At 36.1% G+C, this 20,049-nt stretch overlaps 1 long non-coding RNA gene across 1 annotated transcript; it reads right to left on the bottom strand.

Moving 5' to 3' along the window:
• Positions 1-4,000: 4,000 nt before the first annotated feature.
• On the bottom strand, positions 4,001-4,855 carry LOC113335255. Its single transcript, XR_003353234.1, has 2 exons — positions 4,580-4,855; positions 4,001-4,317 (listed from the first exon to the last, which is right to left on the bottom strand). It is a non-coding gene; the product is annotated as an uncharacterized LOC113335255 (long non-coding RNA).
• Between the last annotated feature and the right edge of the window lie 15,194 nt (positions 4,856-20,049).

Below are 20,049 nucleotides of genomic sequence, written 5' to 3'. Positions count from 1 at the left end.
CAATATTCCCTTACATTCGGCAATTCTACCAAAAATAAACACCTTTAACAAAAATCAAACATAACGTACTATTTTTTTGTTTCGCTTATGTCTCGGAAATTATACCGCACCGAGCTGATTAGGTTAATTTCCACCATAAAGCAAGCACACATGATCACTATTATTAGTTTGAATCAGATGTGTTTCACATAGAGTAGTCTAGTTGTGGGAATGGAAGGCTAAGAAGAATAGAAACATGATAAAGAAAATCTGGAGCATTCTACCTTTTGCAATTTGGTGGACGATATGGAGAGAGCGGAACTGCAGGGTGTTTAACAACAAAAAGCGGTCTTTAGATCAGTTGATTGTGATTATCAAATATACTCTGTTTAATTGGTCTTTGCATACTAAATTTTTTGAATGCTATTCATTGAGTACGCCCATTTGTAATTGGGACGCTGTGATTGGCAACAGCTGAAATTTTGTACCTCCTAACATTCATTATTTTGATGAGTGTTAGTTTTTCAATTTATTTTCATAAAATTGGTTAAAAAGATCAAAAGCAATAATTCCTGGGTGAAAAAGACAAACAAAAAATGATATTGTTTAAATATCCAAACATCTTTAAAATACTGTTTAAATAACCAAAATTGGATATTTCACCCATTCTTTCATCTTTTACATAACTAAATGTAATGCAACTACCTGAAATACCCTTTTTATATTCTTGGACATCAGTGACTTACAATTATCCATAACTTCACTAATTCTAGGAATTTCTGGTCCAAGCACAACTTTGGAACTTCTCAAATGGGAGTACAACTCCTTAACTGACGTGTGCTCGGGGATCACCTTTTTTGTAAACACACAATTGGTTAAAAAGACCAAAATCAATAATTCCTGGGTGAAATGGACAGTTAGATTTTTATACTGTTTAAATGGACAAAAATGTAAAAATAGGCAGGATGTAACCAGTTTCATCGTGCCCATTTTCAAATATTTTTTCTTATTTTTAATTTACACAGGATGAAACCAATTTCATCCTTACTATTTTTTTTTGGCCATTTCACCCAAACTATTTTTTACTCGTCCATTTGAACCGTGATTTAAAAATATTTGGACAAATAACCCATTTTTCGTTTTGTAAAACGTGGATCTTGGAGTGACATGCCTGACACATATGACCAGTGCACCATATTTGGCTAAAGGTCTTTTGATTGCCTTGAAACAAACATAACAACTTTGGCTAAAGGTCTTTCAATTGACTTGAATCACCAAAATAGACCCCAATGTGCTCCATTATTCCACCAATGACCATAGTCCCATATGAATCCGCCAGTGCATCATCTATCTCGATGGCATCAAAAAGGTATCTATCAATCAAGAAAGAAAGTCAGGATCCACCTCAACGACTGTTCAAAATCAAACTGAACCAAATCAAAAATGACTTAAACATAAGACAGACACAAAAAATACAAGAGAGAAATATTTGATAGGTGTAGATGCTGCAAAAATTAACAGACATTTGATTGCATAGATTGCTGCAATGTGTTTATGTAGGCCTATTAGTGCAACATTTTGACATAGTTTGCATTACATACTGACAACTAATTATTAGCCAAGCATTGGTCAAAAAAATGAATGAATAATCTTGATAGATGACAATGCAAAAGTGCATCTGGAGTGGAAGAACCAACCTGGTGAAATTGGATTGTGTTGCTTCCAACGTCCATGGTGTTAAATAAATCTAAAGAACACCCACAATCTTATGAAGCTTCATAATGAACCAAACAACTTTTACACTATGATATCGAAATCAATAGTTTTGGGGAATAAAAAGCAACTTTGGTGATTGAAAAAACCATGAATATGAAACATATAACCGTTTAAGCGGGATTAAATTAGTTTCCATCCCAATCTAAAACCGGATGAACCAGTTTCATCCTGGTTTAAAATAGGTAAAGCCAAAGCCAACCAAAACTAAAACATGATGAAACCAGTTTCATCCTTGTTTAAAATGGGTGAAACCAAATTCAATCATATCTAAAACACGATGAAGCCAATTTCATCCTAGCTGAAAACGTGTGAAACCCAATTCAAAACACGATGAAGCCAATTTCATCCTAGCTTAAAACGTGTGAAACCAAATTCAACCAAATTCAAAACACGATGAAACCAGTTTCATCCTAGTTTAAAATGTGTGAAACCAAATTCAGCCCAATTCAAAACACGATGAAACTAGTTTCATCCTGTCTAGATTAAACAATTGCTTTTATACAAGAAAATAAAATATTATATCCAACATTACCAAAACAAAAATAAATCAACATGCAAATTTAAAACAGGATGAACACAAATTATTCCAATCAAAATAAACATGGAAACATTTTTGGTAAAAAGTGAAACACTTAAATCATTGCATTCTAATTTCATATTTAAAAACTAATCTACAAATGTACAGGTGCATCAAATTTTAAACTAAGATAAACCAATTTGAGTTCAAACTTAATCAAAAAGACAATTAGGTTATGGAACTTAAGAATTGAGAATACCTTCGTCACTTATCTTCTGAAATTGATTTAACACAAAACCCTAAAAATTTTAATTTAATAAATTTGAAACTTTTTAATTAAATTAGGGCATCAGGAAAAACCAATCTTGTTGGTGGCGTTGTTGGTGTCTACGACGGTGTTGTTGTAGAAAGATGATGATGTTGATGTTGGTGTTGATGTTGGTGATGGTGGAAGAGATTAAGATGACAAATGAAAGTGATGTTATCAATAATTATGTTTATATTAACGATGGAGGAGAAGAGATCGTAGAAGAAGATGTTACCGATGATGGAGTTGGAGTTGTGTGGTGGTTGAAATCATGAAGGAAGAAACACTAATGACAGGTGAAGAGATGGAAATGAGATCTATTTTCTTTCTGTAACTAAAAATGACGGAGAGATTTAAGAAGCTTGTGGGGGTATAATAGTCCACTTAAGAATGATACAGAACGCGTCCATTTTACCCAGACTAATAGTCTACTCGTCCATATGAACCGGAAAATATTCTTTTTTGGCTGAATAACCCATTTTCTGATTTATTTTTCCCTTTTCCTGTCAAAATAATAATAATAATAATATGATATTAGCGATATGGAGTTCGAACCCTGTTATTAAAAGAAAAGTTTGTGTGTTTTGGGTTGTAGGAAGAGGTCAAAGACCCATATAGAAGGCCTTAGGATCTTTCCAGTTGCCTTGTGTGTTTCGGATTCGTGTTCTATGTTCGGTTTGGCTTCAAGCGGTGTGTGTTAAGGTTTGCTTTAGTCTTTTATTTATAGATCTTTGGCGTTTCTCTTATTGCATTCTCCTTATTTGTGTATCGAATTTAACCATTTAAGTCAAAGTAAAAGAAAGAAAGAGGTGGACTGAAATGGTTACATCGCCCAAATAAAAAAAAGCTATTATTGGGGCGTCACATTCTAATTGAGAGACGTCACCTAATAGAACAAAAACGGATCATCCATAAATAATTTCAAAACCCCTTATCTAAAATAATTTTATAGTGACTAAATTACCCTCATTTAGTTAGTGTTAATTATTTAACTAGATTAGCTAATCTAGTAGTATTAGTTATTGAATTAGATTAATGATTTTAATTCATAGTAAGACATAGAAAATTAAAATTTATGTTTTGGTTTTTGGAAGGAAGAACAGTAAAAGGAAAAACGAGATTATTTTGAAAACCCTAGATTTTGAACCAAGTGAGAAATTTGAGGAGGGTGAATCCATATATGATTAGGGCTGCACATACTCCGGTACGGCCCGGTTCTCCTATGGAACCGGTCCCTGTACCTGGTGTTGACCGGTACTGAAATTTGAGGACTGTTACCTGTACTTGTACCTGGTGTTGTACCGGTACTCCGGTACCGGTCCGGTACAAGCCGGAACCGGGTTTTTTACCCACAGTTTGATATGGTTAATACAGAGTTCGAATATTCACAAAACTCAAACATTTTCAGGAAACCTCCCAAAGATCAAAACCATGTTACAAAATTAATTAATGGTTCCTAAGAAATTGAACAGATATACAATAAAAAAAAGTTGTTTGCATAGAGACGTAAACAGAACTACACAGAAAATGAATAGAGACATATACATAATTAAAATTCATCTTCAAAAACTGCATCTGCATCTTTACCAAAATCCATCAACCTCGATGCATTCTCATGTTCAGTCACCACCAACGTTTCCTCTCTTGCAATCAAGTTTAAATAAGAACACAAATCTCAAAAACATCAAATCGACCCTAAACTTCAGATTCTCATCCTTCCAGACCCTCTTATGAAGCCCTAAATTCAGATTCATCATCAAATCAACTTCACAACATCAATTAAAAATAACCATTTTCTCTACATCTATCATCAAATCACATAAACATGGAATCTCAGGGTCTAGCTGAAAGAAATTGAATATTGATTGTAAAAATCAAACCAAATTAGTAAAATCAGATGACAAAAACAAAAATTAAAAAAGAAATCATGGCTAAACAAAACCCAAATCAAAGAGAATGAAAAACAAATCCAAATCAAAAGAGATAGAGAGATTAATTACCCGTTGTTGTTTAATCAAACATGCAATTATAATAAGAGCTGACTCTAACATCCCTTTGTATCTTCAATTTCATCGATTTCCCATTAACATCAACTTCCTCCAAGACCCTAACCTTCAATTTCAGAAACCTATTTGAAACAACCATTCAATCTGTTCTTCTAGGTTTCGACTTGAGTTCTTCACAGATGGTTAAGAAGAAGAAGCTAATGCGACTCGATTTGATTGGATTGAAATCTCGATTTGATTTCTTCACTCTTCAAATTTCAGTTGAGAAAAAAAAAAGAGGCAGGAAAGAAAAAAAAAAGAGTGAATGTTGATTTCTATTCGATAGTATTAGTATAAGATGGGAAACCTAATATGAACGGACAAGATTAAAAAAAAAAAGGTCAAGATCTCAATGGATGACATTCACCGGTTCTTTAGGACGGTTCCTGCCGGTACTAACCCCAGGACCAGTGTCTGTACCGGTCTACACTGGTTCCTAGTTTTCATTCCCTGTCCCTATACCGGTTACTCCGGTACTGGTTCGGTTCCGGTCCGGTATTATCGATTCCAGGCCGGTACAGGTCTTGTTGACCGGTTCTTGTGCAGCCCTATATATGATCGAAAAACAAAATTTTACATACCTCGTGATGGAGATCGTGATTCACCTAATCAAAGACTTGATTTTTTTGCATTTTCAGAATGGATTACGATTGGGTTTTTCCCTTCATAATCAACCGTAAAACTAACTTACTGCAAGGTAATAATGAATTCCTAATAGTAACTGGATAAAACTGGGAACATCTAATTATAAACCAGTTACGGTTAGATTTTTGGAAGCAAACCGTAAATCTGGTTTTTGAAAAATTTAAGGTTAGATTTTCTCTGGGCCCAACAGTAAAGTATTTACGGTTGAAAAAACCGAACCGAGAATATATATGTAAATCTGAATTTACGGTTGGAAGGTCTTCAAACACAACCGTAACACATTGAGAAATTGAATTTTTTATCAATCTTCTTCTTCTTCCTCATCTTACGGTTGATTATTAAAAAAAAAAAATTAATAGAAAGATGTTTCTTTTCTTTTGTCGTAAAAATCACGCCAAACGTTCTCTCTCATCTCATCGCCATTAATCTTATCTGTTCATCCAATACTTCTTGCAAAAGTTAATGCTGTGAAATTGACAAAATCGCTCGTCGTTTTCTCTTCCCCATTAGTTTAACAACCACCACACTTCCCGTCGAAGGATCAACAATTTAAGTAAGTACTGCTCAGATTCTTTTATTTTAAACTTCTCATTTGATCATTTTTTATTTTTCTTGATCAACACCTTTGATTTGTTTTGTTTAGTTATTAGCTTTTTATCTAACGGAGGGTACCTTAGATATTTGAAATTGTCCTATAGGATCACCTCCTAGCCAATTTTTTAGTCGCTAGGAATCTATGTGAAGTCATTATTGATATGTGACGTCCCAATAATAACTTTCAAATAAAAAGCACTTTTTTCTTGGTAGATGACTCATTTTGACTTGATGGAATTTCAAGATTTTAGACTACATAATTTGAGGAGATGTTCATGAATAAGACAACTATCAATGAAATTGTTTCTCAAGTCTTAAATAAAATCAAAGTCCTAAAAGTCGAAACAACGCAATCAAAATGAAAAGTAGTTTTCGAATGGTTGGATTTTTGATTTATGTGATAATCGACTTCTTTTTAGTGTATGAATTCTACCGTTAGAGGTGTAAAGGTGCAGGCCCATCACAACTCAGCCCATGAAATCACGTGTTTAGCGTGCTATGTGTTGTGCTGGGCTGTGCCGGAGACTATGACGTGCCGTGTTGTGCCGTGCTAGAAGACGTGTTGGGCAGAACTGTACCACAAAAATAAACTTGTTGTGTCGTATTATGCTACCAGACACATTTATTTTCTATTTTCCAATAAAAATGTTTTCCAAATATTTTGGTATAAATAACGAATGCGAAGCAACATTATTATCTTTAATAAATAGCCTACCCCGTCATTTGAAAATGCTGCACCCCTCAAATCCCCACCCAACAAAACAAATGTTAGGCAAATAGTTACCGAATCTGATTGAGGACCTTAATTTGGCACGCATAACTAACTGGATTGATGGCAAATTGAAAAGAGTCACATTCTTATTAAATTCGGTCAAAGTTTGGAGGATTGTAGCTACCTGATTCAAACAGCACATGGTCTAACGTTGTCGACAACAATAACGAAAAGGTTAGCTGTAAATAACTAACAAATGTGGTGCAACATTACTGTCTCTCGTATGTCAAATGAGATTTCGCACCATCTTCAAAATATGCTTAACCATGTTCCATTCCTGCGATTCCTACCGAAAACGAATACCAACATGAACTATTTTATTTTGCGTGTATGTTTGTGCATTTATAACGAGGTTATATTATATAATAATTTCCACCTCATTGCAGCGCCACGATGAACTTCAAAGAAATATCTCTTAAATAGAGTAATAAAATCTTTGGTTCGTAAGTTGGTGATACTTGTGATGTTTGTGACTTCAGTTCGAAACTCGTCAATATCATAATCCTCCCTCCTGACCGATCAAATAGTTGTAACTTTTTCTCCGTACCATATGCAGTATCAAGAAGTGGGCTGCGATGGTTTTATGACAGGTAACAATAATCAGCCAGTGATACTGTAGGGTGGCTGAAGTAACTTATATATGCTAGCTTCACATTAAACGACTAACATTTTCTTTACGGTCCATTAAATCGACCAAATAAAGCACTATTATTTTTTTCATTGGATGACTCATTTGATTTGATCTAATTTTAAGATTTTGTAGTTTGAATAGGACAACTATAAATGAAATTTGTTTCTTTAAGTATATCTAGCTAAATTCAAAATCCTAAAGTTGAAACCACAACATCAAAGCTTGAGAGTAGTTTTCAAATGGACTGGATTTGATTTATGCGACTTTATTTCTGGCGTTTTTTAGTGCTTGAATTCTGCGGTTGTACGCAAATGAAAAAAAAAAAACCTCAAAATCCACACTTCTGTGCGGTTTTTCATTCATAAAATGAAAGTGCCGATGAAAAGGGGGACGTAGGAATATAAATCTCTAAATTTTCCATGAGATTTATGGACGGCCACAATTTTCGGAAAAATGAGTCATTTGTCCAAATATTTTTAAAACATGTTTCTAATGGACGAGTAAAAATTAGTATGGGTGAAATGGACTCTAAAAAAATAGCAAGAATGAAACTAGATTCATCCTGTCTTATACTTTAAAAAGAGCGATGATGAAACTGGATGCATCTTGATGTAAATTAAAATAAGAAAAAAATATTTGAAAATAGGTAGGATGAAATTGTTTACATCCTGGTTATTTTTACATTCTCGTTCATTTGAACAGTATCAAATTTTACATGTCTTTTTCACCCAAGAATTGTTGTTATCGGGTTAATTGACCAAGTTTGTACACAATTTTCTTCATTACATAGGACCAAATTAATGAACACAAAATTGGTTAAAAAGACCAAAATCAACAATTCCTGGGTGAAATGGACAGTTAGATTTTGATACTGTTTAAATGGACAAAAATGTAAAAATAGGCAGGATGTAACCAGTTTCATCGTGCCCATTTTCAAATATTTTTTCTTATTTTTAATTTACACAGGATGTATCCAGTTTCATCCTTTCTATTTTTTAAATTTAAGTTAGGATGAAACCAGTTTCATCCTTACTATTTTTTTTTTGGCCATTTCACCCAAATTATTTTTTACTCGTCCACTTAAACTGTGATTTAAAAATATTTGGAGAAATGACCCATTTTCCGATTAATGAAACACTTTTTGCTCTATTTGATGACTCATTTTGGTTTTATTGATCATTGTGAAATGATATTTGGACTATAGTTTGAGTGCTAGCTATATATGCCGAGGAATGGGATCGCATCTATCAAATTCAGTAAAGTCCTACAGTTAGTACTAGTCTTAACGTATTTGAAACAACACAATCGGACCAGACTGATTGAAAGTAGCTTCTCACTGTATTGGATTTGATTGGCAAAGAAAAAAAAACTCAATTAGCCAAATAGTGACATGAAAGCTTGAGATAAGAAGGACTTGAGATTTTATCAGAGTTCGAGTGAATATTCCACCAAGGTTATTTACAAGGATTACCAGATACCACGGAATGAAATGACTCGAAAAATATTGATAGCTTAGATCAGAACAATGGGTTGTGGTGTGTTATTGATATATGTTAAATATGGGTGCACAACAAATATAAGTTCCTTCTAGCTGTCACTGGCAAGAATCAATGTCCTTGAATGCAGAGAAAGTCATTTATGCCTAAGACCGTGACTTTAAGGGCACTATACATGTATTACTACGTACAGGAATAAGCCTACAAAATCATTTGTTTCTCAAATATAAAGGACTAGTGTTCGATTCATTTGATTTGATCGAATTTTAAGATTTTGGACCACATAATATGAGTAGATGTTCATGAATAGGACAACTATTAATACATGTATAGTGCCATTAAACGAATGATCATTGCCATTAAGTCAGAGTTCGGATTGGACCGGGATTTCTGATATGGACCAAAATGAAATGGGATTTATTGGTGTGATGATAGAAGTTAGAACCTTCGTCATTCGGTGAGTGATCCAACATTGTCAACAGAAAGTAAATAGTTTTTTTTTGTTCTTTGGAAAGGAGAGGGGGCTAAGGAGACCCCAACCTACAAAAAAAAAAAAAAAAAAAAAGGAAAAAGAGAAAAAGAACAAAACAAGCAAAACCAGGTCCAAATAAACAGACCAGAACCAAAATCCTAATTACTCTATAATGTACATTTTTCCGATGGCATCTTCATCAACAATTTTTTTCATTTCTTCATTAAAGGTGTTAGGAGCTATCTCCAGAAAATCTCCTGTTGGATATGAGCTAGCAAGCAGATTTGCTGCTCTGTTAGCTTCCCTAAAAGTGTGTTGGACCGTACAATTCAAAAACATAACACACAGACGCTTGATTGATTCCCAAATATGATGACACTGCCAAGGAGGTGTAGGATTGGGACTCAATAAGTAAGAGATAGCAGTCATAGAGTCTGACCTTAGAGACATTCTGATGTGATTCTTCATAACTGCCAGTTTGAAGCCAACTTCCACTCCTTGAAGCTCATGATGAGTGATGGTAAGTGGCTTTGAACTACCTGCAACAGCATCCAAGGGGACTCCATTTTCATCCTTAATATTAGCACCAAACCCATCATCATTGTCTGAGAGAGAGCCATCAGTGTTTATGGCCACTTCTCCATTAGCAGTCTTTAACCAGGTGCATTCTACCTGAGCAACAGTGATGAATCTTGTGTCACAGTTCCAATTTGTGGAGAGGTTTCTGCTCTCAGGTGTATCAAGCATTATGACAGAATGAGCAGCCATTTTTAACTTCACCTCTTCAGTTATTCTATGGTAAACAGAATCATAAGTATAACTTCTTTGAGAGAAAATCCTCTTGTTTCTCTCACACCAAATGTGGTAGATGAAGGAATTGAAAGAGAGCTTCCTGAGCGTGCCAACATCCTTCTTGCCTTTAAAATGATTGATGCACCAGGTGATTATTTCTTCCCAAGTAGAATGTATGCCACCTCTTATACCCAAACTCCTTAACAACTTATTCCAGATGGTGGTGGAATATCATGCATTTGAAGAAAATATGGTAATCATTTTCTGTCATTGCATTGCATAAAACACAGACTAGGTTCACATCCAAGCCCCATGATAGAAGTTTAAATCTAGTCTTCAGCTTCCTTTGGAGAGTCATCCACACAATAAAGCAGTGTCTGGGAATACAATTTGGGAACCATAAGAGAACATGCCATTCAAGAGTACTGTTTTTATGTCTGAGAGCATTATAAGTATCCTTGAGAGCATATTCTCCAGATTGGCCTGCAGTCCACACTATTCTGTCTTCTAAGAGAGGATCAGTCTTAACTCTATTAATAACTTCAGAGACAAAGCCAAGGGAATGAGAGAGGTTTGGAGATAGATTCCACTTACCATCTTAAAGACAACTGCTAACCTTTGCATCAACATGGTGTATAAAATCATAAACAAAATGTGTGGGAAAGATACTTAGCAGATTTCCTTGAGGAAGCCACACATCTTTCCATAGCCTTGAGGACTCACCATTACCAATAAGGAAGAGAATGAATTTGATACATGTGTATCTTCCTTTCCCTGGAAACTAGTGATCCTCAAGAAGAATTGGGGATAGAATCCTATATTAGGAAGGATTCCTTGTTTAGGATAAATTCCTAGTTTAGGAAGGAGTATTGTTTTGAGCAGTATTCTTAGTTTAGGTAATATACCTAGAAAAGGAATTAGTCCTACAAAAGGAAATAGATTCCTAAGACGTTTGGGAAACCAAACCAAGCCTATAAATAGGGATGTTTAGTTCATAACTAAACACATCTACTTAGTGTGTTCTTGATATAGACGCACCTACACAGATTCTAGGCACAAAAAATCCTAGCAAACAGTTTAAGGTTGATCCACTGTTTAGACAAGATTGTGAGCGTAACAAAGAGAGAATTGTAATCGTTTTCTTGTTCATAATCTAGAGAAGATATTTTCTTCGAATTACTACTTGTTTTCTGTGTTCTTCTAAGTTTCTCGTCTATTACTATTCTGAATTCCGCCTCTATAGTAATAGTCACCAATGTACAGAGATCATACGTATCAAGTTGGCATCACGAGCGAGGTTAGTTTTTAGGGTAAATCCATGTGGTTTATGGTTTTCACTAGATCTCTCTACATAAAGCTTGGTGAGGTACTCGAGAAGTTAGAAGACGTTAAGAAAACAAGGGGATCAAGGATGACAAAGTCAGATGATGATCCTAAGGAAGGTGAACCACAAAATATGGAAGAAAAGGTGGCTATGCTGCAGACAGACATGAAGTCAATTCAAGTTACCCTTAAGGAACTGAGTGAATGTATTCGTTCTCATACACCCAAGCCGAAGATGAAGAAAAATATTACACCTTCACCTGTAGCTTCGAAAAAAGGTGAATCGGAAGAAGACGATTCAGAAAAAGAAAAAGAAGAAGATGAGGATGAGAAGAAGAAAAGTGATTTTCTTAAAAGTCCCACGTCAACTAAACCTCATGGTAAGAGTCTCAAAATCGATTTTCGTGTTGATATTCCACTTTACGATGGGAGTGTCGATGTAGAAAAATTGGATGACTGGATTGAACGTCTAGAGACGTATTTTTCTTTCTTTGAATATGGTTCAAACGAAAAAAATTGCTTTCGCGGCATTGAAGCTACAAAAGCATGCTCTAACCTGGTGGAAAGCTTATCAAAAGCAAATCCTAGAAAAAGGAGTATTGTCGTGGAAAAGATTTAAGGCAGTTGTAAGGAAACAGTTTTATCCGGTTGGCTACCTTGAGGAGAGACGGTTCAAGTGGTACAACTTGAAGAAGAATTACAACAAAACCGTGCAGGAATATACTTCGGAATTTCAGAATCAAGCTATGGTTTTGGATTTAGACTTGGAAGATCATGCTATCTATATGAAGTATATTTCCGGGTTCCATGAGTATATACGGAATGAGTTGAAGATGTTTTCGATGGATACTATCTCCGAAGCAAGCATAAAAGATAATGCCATCGAAGGCAGGCTGAAGAAAACTGATGTTGAGGGAAACGTCAAGGGAAAGTCTGGAAGTTTCGTCGCTAAAGGAGCAAATAGAAAGGGAAGTCTAGCGATCAAGAAGGTTTAGTTTGTAAACATTTCAAACACACATGGCATGTCGTTGATAAGTGTTGGATGAAGTATCCTAATCTAAAACCAAAAGGGTTGTAGAAGAAAGAAGCCATGATGGCAACACTAGTCGCACAAGATCCAAAAGAAGTCCAAGGACTAACAGAACCTAATCAAAAGCTCTCTCTAATGGAAGGAGGCGTAGAAGAACTTACAAAAGACGATCTTAGGGAACGACTCTTCACGGTTAAGATGCAGGTTAATATAACATTAATAGATGTTGTTATTGACCCGGGAAGTGAAAAGAATTTACTTTCACATTCTTTGGTACAAAAGTTGGATTTGAAAACTTTCAAACATCCGAAACCCTATCCTTTACGGTGGCTTCAAAAGGAAGGTGGGCTACAGGTTGCAGAACAGTGCACGTTCAAATTTTCTTTTGATGAGTCATACATTGACGAGGTTACATGCGACGTGGTTCCATTGGATGTTTGTCAAGTTGTACTTGGTAGTCCTTACTTGTGGGATCGAGATGCGGTTCTACATAGAAGGGAGCAGAAGTATACATTTACCAAAGATATGAAAACTTTTGTAATACGAGCTATTGACTCTCCTTTTGAGTGAATTACAGCCACTCATGCTAAGCGGTTGGTGAATGCTAGTACAAAGTTCATTCTCCTTATGATCCGTTCTCTTGACGAGAAGCCGAGTAGAGTTAGTTTGGAATACATTACCAAACAACAAGAAGAGGACCTAAGAAGGTTAAGTATGTTTGAACCACCATTACTCGATAATGATGGAGATGATAAGACGATCTTGCCACATGTGGAAGACTTGTGGTTTGATAGAGAATAACCACTCGAGGAGTATTGCATTACGGAGCGAAGAGTGACTAAGACAAGACAAGAAGATAAGTACGCTTTTCTAATTGGAAGTCAAAGTCAAGTTTCCAGCAAGGAGAAATGGTTCAGCAGGGTGAAAGGAACTCACGAGTTCCCTAACCTACAAATATAACTTTCACAGAAGTTCAAGTTCTTGAGGGGGGCGCATGATACATGTGTATCTTCCTTTCCCTGGGAACTAGTGATCCTCAAGAATAATTGGGGATAAAATCATATACTAGGAAGGATTCCTTGTTTAGGATAAATTCCTAGTTTAGGAAGGAGTATTGTTTTGAGAAGTATTCTTAATTTAGATAATATACCTAGAAAACGAATTAGTCATACAAAAGGAAATAGATTCCTAAGACGTTTGGGAAACCAAACCAAGCTTATAAATAGGGATATTTAATTAGTTTATAAATAAACACATCTAGTTAGTGTGTTCTTGATATAGACGCATGATGAGTGCCAAATATTGTATATATTTTATCCCTTTTTGTTGGCATTTACTCATCTTTTGTGCATTAATTCTACATTTTATCCCATATTCTGTATTTTCATTGTTTTCAAAAATAAATATTTTTCTTACTTAATTTTGCATTTTTAGGTAATAAATAAAGTCTGGATGACTTGCGGAGCGGAAAAGAGCAGAAAAGTAGTGAAAAGCCGGAAGAAATTACGCAAGGAAGCCGCAAAGAATGGAGCGCACGTCCAAAAAGCTGGAAATGGGCTCAAGAAGGAAAAATTGTTCTTAAAGAAGATATGGGCTTGGCATACCCAAAGCCCACAACCCTTACCCAAACCCATTTTCTATAACCAAAACCGCCTCCATCTTCAGCCGTCGGATTGGATCCATCTCATCATCCGATGGTCGCTCCTTCATCGCGCATCAAAATCTGAAGCTCCTGCAAAACATCATAGTGCCTAAATTCCAAGCCTTCAGATTAGATCACATTTAGATCCTACGGTCGCTCCTATGCCTGTGCATCAAATCCCGATGATTCCGATCAACACTACAGCACCTAACCTCGATCTTCGTCGTTAACTTTGTTGTATTTCACAATCCAACGGTCGAAGTGATTCATCTCTCATACCACCGTTAGATCTACCAACCATCTTCACATCCAACGCGTCTCATCGCTAGACATCAAAGTTTGATGAACCCGCTCAACACCCTAAGCATCAAACCCATCGACCCAAAACAAACACCCACCTTCTTCTTCCCCAAAACTCATTTCCCCCAAATTTCTTCTCTTCCCCCGACCATGGCAGACACTGCCATGTCTGCTCCACCGTCTCCATCTCCACCACGACCACAAGGACGCCACCACCATCACCTACCTCTTCCCTAGTCGTGTCTGTCTTGTTCTTAGCATTAATTTTTGATGCTACCAAGAAGACAAACATAGCTAGGGTTTCACAGTGGAGAGAAGAAGGAAATTGGAGCAGCGTTCGAGTAAAGGATTAGCAGAGGAGGAGAAGTACAAGCATGGGTCGAGGCTATTTGCATCAGAGAGTGAGTTTAATTTCCAATTTAAAAATTAGGGTTTCCAATTTAGGGTTTCTGAAAATTTGGATATTTTGTAAGCTATAAAAGGGAAGTGATGTAGGATGTTAAAACTGTTCTTGGACTAGCCAAGTTTCCACCCAATTTGGGTTAGGTTAATTTAATTCCAATTTTAATTGCACTGTTAATTTTTAGGGTTCTTGTACTGTTAATTTTTAGGGTTCTTGTACTGTTAATTTTGGTTCAATGTGTGATGTTCCTGTTAATGTTAAATGTTGTTTTCATATCACTGTTAATGTTTATATTTGTTGTTTAAATGTCTGTTAGTATACTGTTTAGGTTTAATTCCATGATTAGTTCACTGTTGTTGCTCACTGTTAGTTAAATTTTCACTGTTATGTTTAGTTCACTAATGTTAGTTTGATGGAATGCTAGGCTAGAAGCCTTTGAAGCTTTGATTCGATTGTGCAATGGAAGAAATCAGTGCTTATAGCAAGCTGATTATCTTGCCATTCCATTTGTATGCTTAGGTGCATTGTGTTGATTGAGTAGTTGGGAGAAACTAGTGCTCATAGCAAGCTAGTTCTCTTCCCATTCTATATGAATGCCTTAGCTTTGCCTTAGCCTTGCTCTGTCAGTTTCACCATCTCCCCTGCCCTTGGCTTAGGCCTTGGTTCACTTGCACTGTTCTCTGATTGTTGTTGTTTAGTTTCTTCATTGTCTTCATTGTCTTGTTTTATTTACTGCACTGCTGCATTCCCCTACTGCTACTGTTTACCTCCCTTGGCTTGCTGCAACCCTGTTGCTGCCACTCCACTTCCCTTGCAGCTACCCTGCTACCACTGCTGCATTGATTTTCTTCCTTGGCCTTGTGCTGCTGCTACTTCTTTTTTCTTGGCCTTGCTGTGCAGCTCTTGCTCCTGCTGCTGCTACTACCTGCTGTGCATTGCTTCTGCTACTGCTGAAGCCCAGATTAATTACAAAAGCCCACTGTGGACTTAATCAAAGCCCAGGTGAAAAGCTAGAGCCCAATTCTCAATTCACAGTCACTGTTAGTCCAAGGCCCAAAAGACCAAAAGCCCAGGTTTAATCCCAAGCTCAGTTCACTACACTGAGCCCAAGCCTAAGTTCAAGGCAAAGCCTAGTTCACTGCTAGGACAAAAGGTCAAGCCCAGTCCATTATAACTGTTAAGCCCAATTCACAGTTGAACTGTTGAGCCCAAAGCTCAAATCAGTTCACATTACAGAGCCCAATTCATTCAAAGGGCATTCAAACCCATTAGTACTCAAAGCCCAATTTAAGCCAAAAGGCTTCATAGCCCAATAGCAACTAGAACCCAAAATAGTTAGAACACTACAAAACACACCCGATCTCTGTGGATCGACCCGTACTTGCACGAGCTACAACTGACGACCGTGCACTTGCGGTATTACTGTAGGCCCCGTTTTTATTGCGCTTAATTTTATACATATCTCCGGGCCCACCAAGTTTTTGGCGCCGCTGCCGGGGATAATTTCTATACCCTTTTAGAAGCCTGCCAAGTTTTTGGCGCCGCTGCCGGGGATTGGTGCTGTGTTTTTCTGTGTTTTTTTAGCTATTTTTGCATTTCACTGCATAGCATTTGCATCTGCATCTGCTTCACTTCATTTGCTGTTGGACCTGCTGTTCTGAACCTGTTTTTCCTCTGCTGGGACGCCACCAAGGAAAAGAACCAAAGCCCAACTGGGTTTTTGCAACAATATCAGAGCAGCTGGGCTGTGCTTAAAAGGTAACCCATTTAAGAGAACCCGAATTGTGGGCTTCCAATTTTTTAATTGTGGGCATGTAATATTAAAGCCAATTTTTGGGCTTCTCTTATTTTCTGTTGGGTTTGTAATAATTTATTTGTGGGCTTGTTTGTTTAATTTGTGGGCTTGTATATTAATTTTTGTGAGCTTGTTTAATTTGGACTTGTATTTTGTATTCTGGGTTTTTAAACCCAGCTGAGCTTGTAACCGATCACGCTAGTTGAACTCGTTAGTGGGCCGAGTACCCAAATTCTAGGCCGAGATTTTGGACTCAGTTCCACCAAAAGTTTTCAACCAAGCGGAGCCAAAGCAAACACAAAACGCACAGTGGGCTTGCTCCCATTCAAAAAACCAAATTTTATTTTCTTTTTCTAAAAAAAAAATCTTTTCTAAAAAAAAAAAAAAAAAAAAAAAATTTTGCTCCCAATTTTAAAACCAAATTTTCTTTTGCTCCCAATTTTAAAACCAAATTTCTACTTTGCTCCCATTTTAAACCAAATTTTTTTCAAATTATCCCATCAAAACCAAAATTTTCCCAAAAATCCAAACCCATTAAAACCAAATAGTGGGCTTTGTGTCTTTTCAAAATGGGCCAACTCGCTCTCCATGAATACATGTATCCGTCAATAAAAATTCCATTATCATGTATTGTATTACCTCAAACCAATAACCCTTTTAAAATAAATGCAAGCATGATACAAATACTTCCTATATTTCGAGGGTTCGATTCTGAGAACCCCTATACTCATGTAAGGAGTTTGAACAAATTTGTCGGACTATGCAACCTGATCATATGTCCGAAGACTCTCTGAAATTGCGTTTGTTTACATTTTCTTTAAAGGAAAGGGCCAAAACATGGTTTTACGGTTTGAGACCACAATCAATCACCACTTGGGAACAACTCACTAATCAATTTTTCCAAAAATTCTTTCCACATCATAGGACCATCGCTATTCGTCAAAGTATCAATTGTTTTGTCCAATTGGATGAGGAAACTGTTTTCACTATTTTGAACGTTTAATGATTTGTTGAGTGAATGTCCGCACCATGGAATTGAGAAGTGGAGATTGTCGTCATCCTCTATGAGGGACTAGACTTTAAATCTCGAACATGGTTGAGTCTATGTGTAATGGTGAATGTATTGATAATCTGGATGATGCATGGAATTTTTTAGCCGAGATTGCAGAGAAAAACCCATCAATGGGAACCCGTTAGGGAAACAGGAACAAACACCACATGATATGAATCACCCCTCATGAATTAGAGTTTATTCTTGTAATAGCTCCGACCTTAGGATTGAAAATATCCTAGATTGCAAATTCCTATCATGATGATGATGATGATTATGCTGTTATGTTAGAAGAACATGTCTATACTAAAAATGTTATGGAACCTTTGGGTTCAAATACATAGGCTTCCCCGACCTTAATGCATGATAGTTCTTCTAGTATCCATGTGATGTTTCCCCTGATGTGCCGATACACGAGAATAAATCTGTGATGATGTTGATAATCTGATTGTGATTGCCAATGTGATTGATGATTGTGAGCATGATGTGACATGTGTAGATGAGTTAGGAGATTTTTGATTTGATTGATAATGATATGCCTATTCTTCTACCTAAGTCACAATCTGATGGCCTTCCACCCAACCTAGATTTGGTTTGTACCAATATTGTCAAACGATTTTTTGAAAATTCCCAATTAGGATTGGAACTGTGTGCCTCCCAAGTCCTTGGACATTTGCTTCAAAATATAACACTTTTAAAGAGCCACAGTTGGAATTGCATGTTTGCCCATCCCAAAACAGTCCCATTATGAGTTAGACCCTTTTGAATCCTGACCCTTAAAATTAAAAGATTTTGTGCTAAAAGAAACTGTTGAACAATAGGTTAGGGGTGATTCATTCGGTTTTTCGCTCTCACTCCCATTTAAGTCCAATTTAGTGTTTTGAAACTTCTATGTCTCTACACTTTTTCTTTGGGTTGATCTCAACTCTTTAGACTTTTAGTGTATGGTGAATTTTTTTTGTATATAATCCAGTAGATAAAATTTCTTAAAAAACCCTTTTGTCCTTTGTATATTTTGCTAATCCAATATGATCTCGGCTGAAATAGTTGGATTTTGCTGAATAACGGAGTTTTAATTCTGCTTTCGCCGAAATGGGTATTCTCTCTCCTTTTACTCTACTCAGAGTCCCTTTCCATATGTTGTTTTTAATTTTTCCATATTTTGAAACATTGAGGACATGTTTAGTTAGGTTTGGGGGTAGAGTAGATTACCACGATAATTTGCCATAATTGAAAACGAACTCCTTCTCTTTTTGAAAAAATTGAAAAATTCCAAAAAAAATTGAAAAATTAAAATTGAAAAAAAATTAAAAAATGAAAAATCATAAAAAATGGAAGCTCATTTACCTTGAAATGTGACTCTTGTGCAAATAGTATTTTATTAGGGTCTTAGTCTAGATATTTAGGCACCCTGATTCTAGCACAATTCACATAGTGATAAGAAATTTGCACGCGCACGATCTACCAATACATGTATGGCCTCGATCTTCAAGGTGTTTGATAGGAAAGTACGATGCCAATCACTTTAGAATACTGAACGAAACTTGACTAGCTTGTTTTTGGTTGTTGGGATAGAAGGTGGAGGTTACATTAAGAAAGACAACCAGCGCATTTAACTGGGTGCATCAACAAGGGGCTACCTCTTGCAAAGTGTCATGTAATCTTTTGTTTCCTTTTGTATATGTATCAAAAGTGTTTCCTTGTTCAAAAAAAAAAAAAAAAAAAATATCAGAAAAATACAAAAAAATCAGTATTTATCAATTCCATCATCTATTGTTCCAAAAATAAAAAGAGAGTAGTCAATGTAAATAAGAGTCATGTAAAGAGTCATTTTGTGTGTTTTGTAATAAGCCAAGGAGGGGTATGCCATTGATGTACAACGGAGTAATTGTGAAATACCTCCAACTCATTCACAATTCTCGTAAGTCCGGAAGCTAGCTAGATTTCGACCTCAGTTCTAGCCTGAAACTATCTCTTGGTGATAGTAGTCATAACTTCAGATCTTCTTTACACATGTGTAGATACACTTTACACTCTTATCACATGTGTTATTGGTTATCAGTGTAGGATGTGCTTCGATAGCTAGGATTGACATCATTTGTGTGAGCGTAAACTGTTTTGCACATGTCACATTTGATGGAATATGAGCTTATATTTGTCCTTAGGTTTTGTAGGAACACCTCTGGAAACCTTCACGAGACTTCACTCGTCCACTAGGACATAGTGTTTAAAAGTCTTAGTGCATACGCTAAATGCATTCGAGAGACCAGGACAGTGGTATAGGTAGGATTTCCTTAGTTTTGTTTACTTGAGGACAAGTAAAATTCAGGTTTGGGGGTATTTGATGAGTGCCAAATATTGTATATATTTAGCCCTTTGTTGGCATTTACTCATCTTTTGTGCATTAATTCTACATTTTATCCCATATTCGTTTTTCATTGTTTTCAAAAATAAATATTTTTCTTACTTAATTTGCATT

This window comes from Papaver somniferum, chromosome 1 (assembly GCF_003573695.1).
Source record: "Papaver somniferum cultivar HN1 chromosome 1, ASM357369v1, whole genome shotgun sequence".
Lineage (NCBI taxonomy): Eukaryota > Viridiplantae > Streptophyta > Magnoliopsida > Ranunculales > Papaveraceae > Papaver > Papaver somniferum.
Note: the sequence above shows the minus strand (reverse complement) of the source record. Positions and strands in the feature narration are given on the sequence as shown.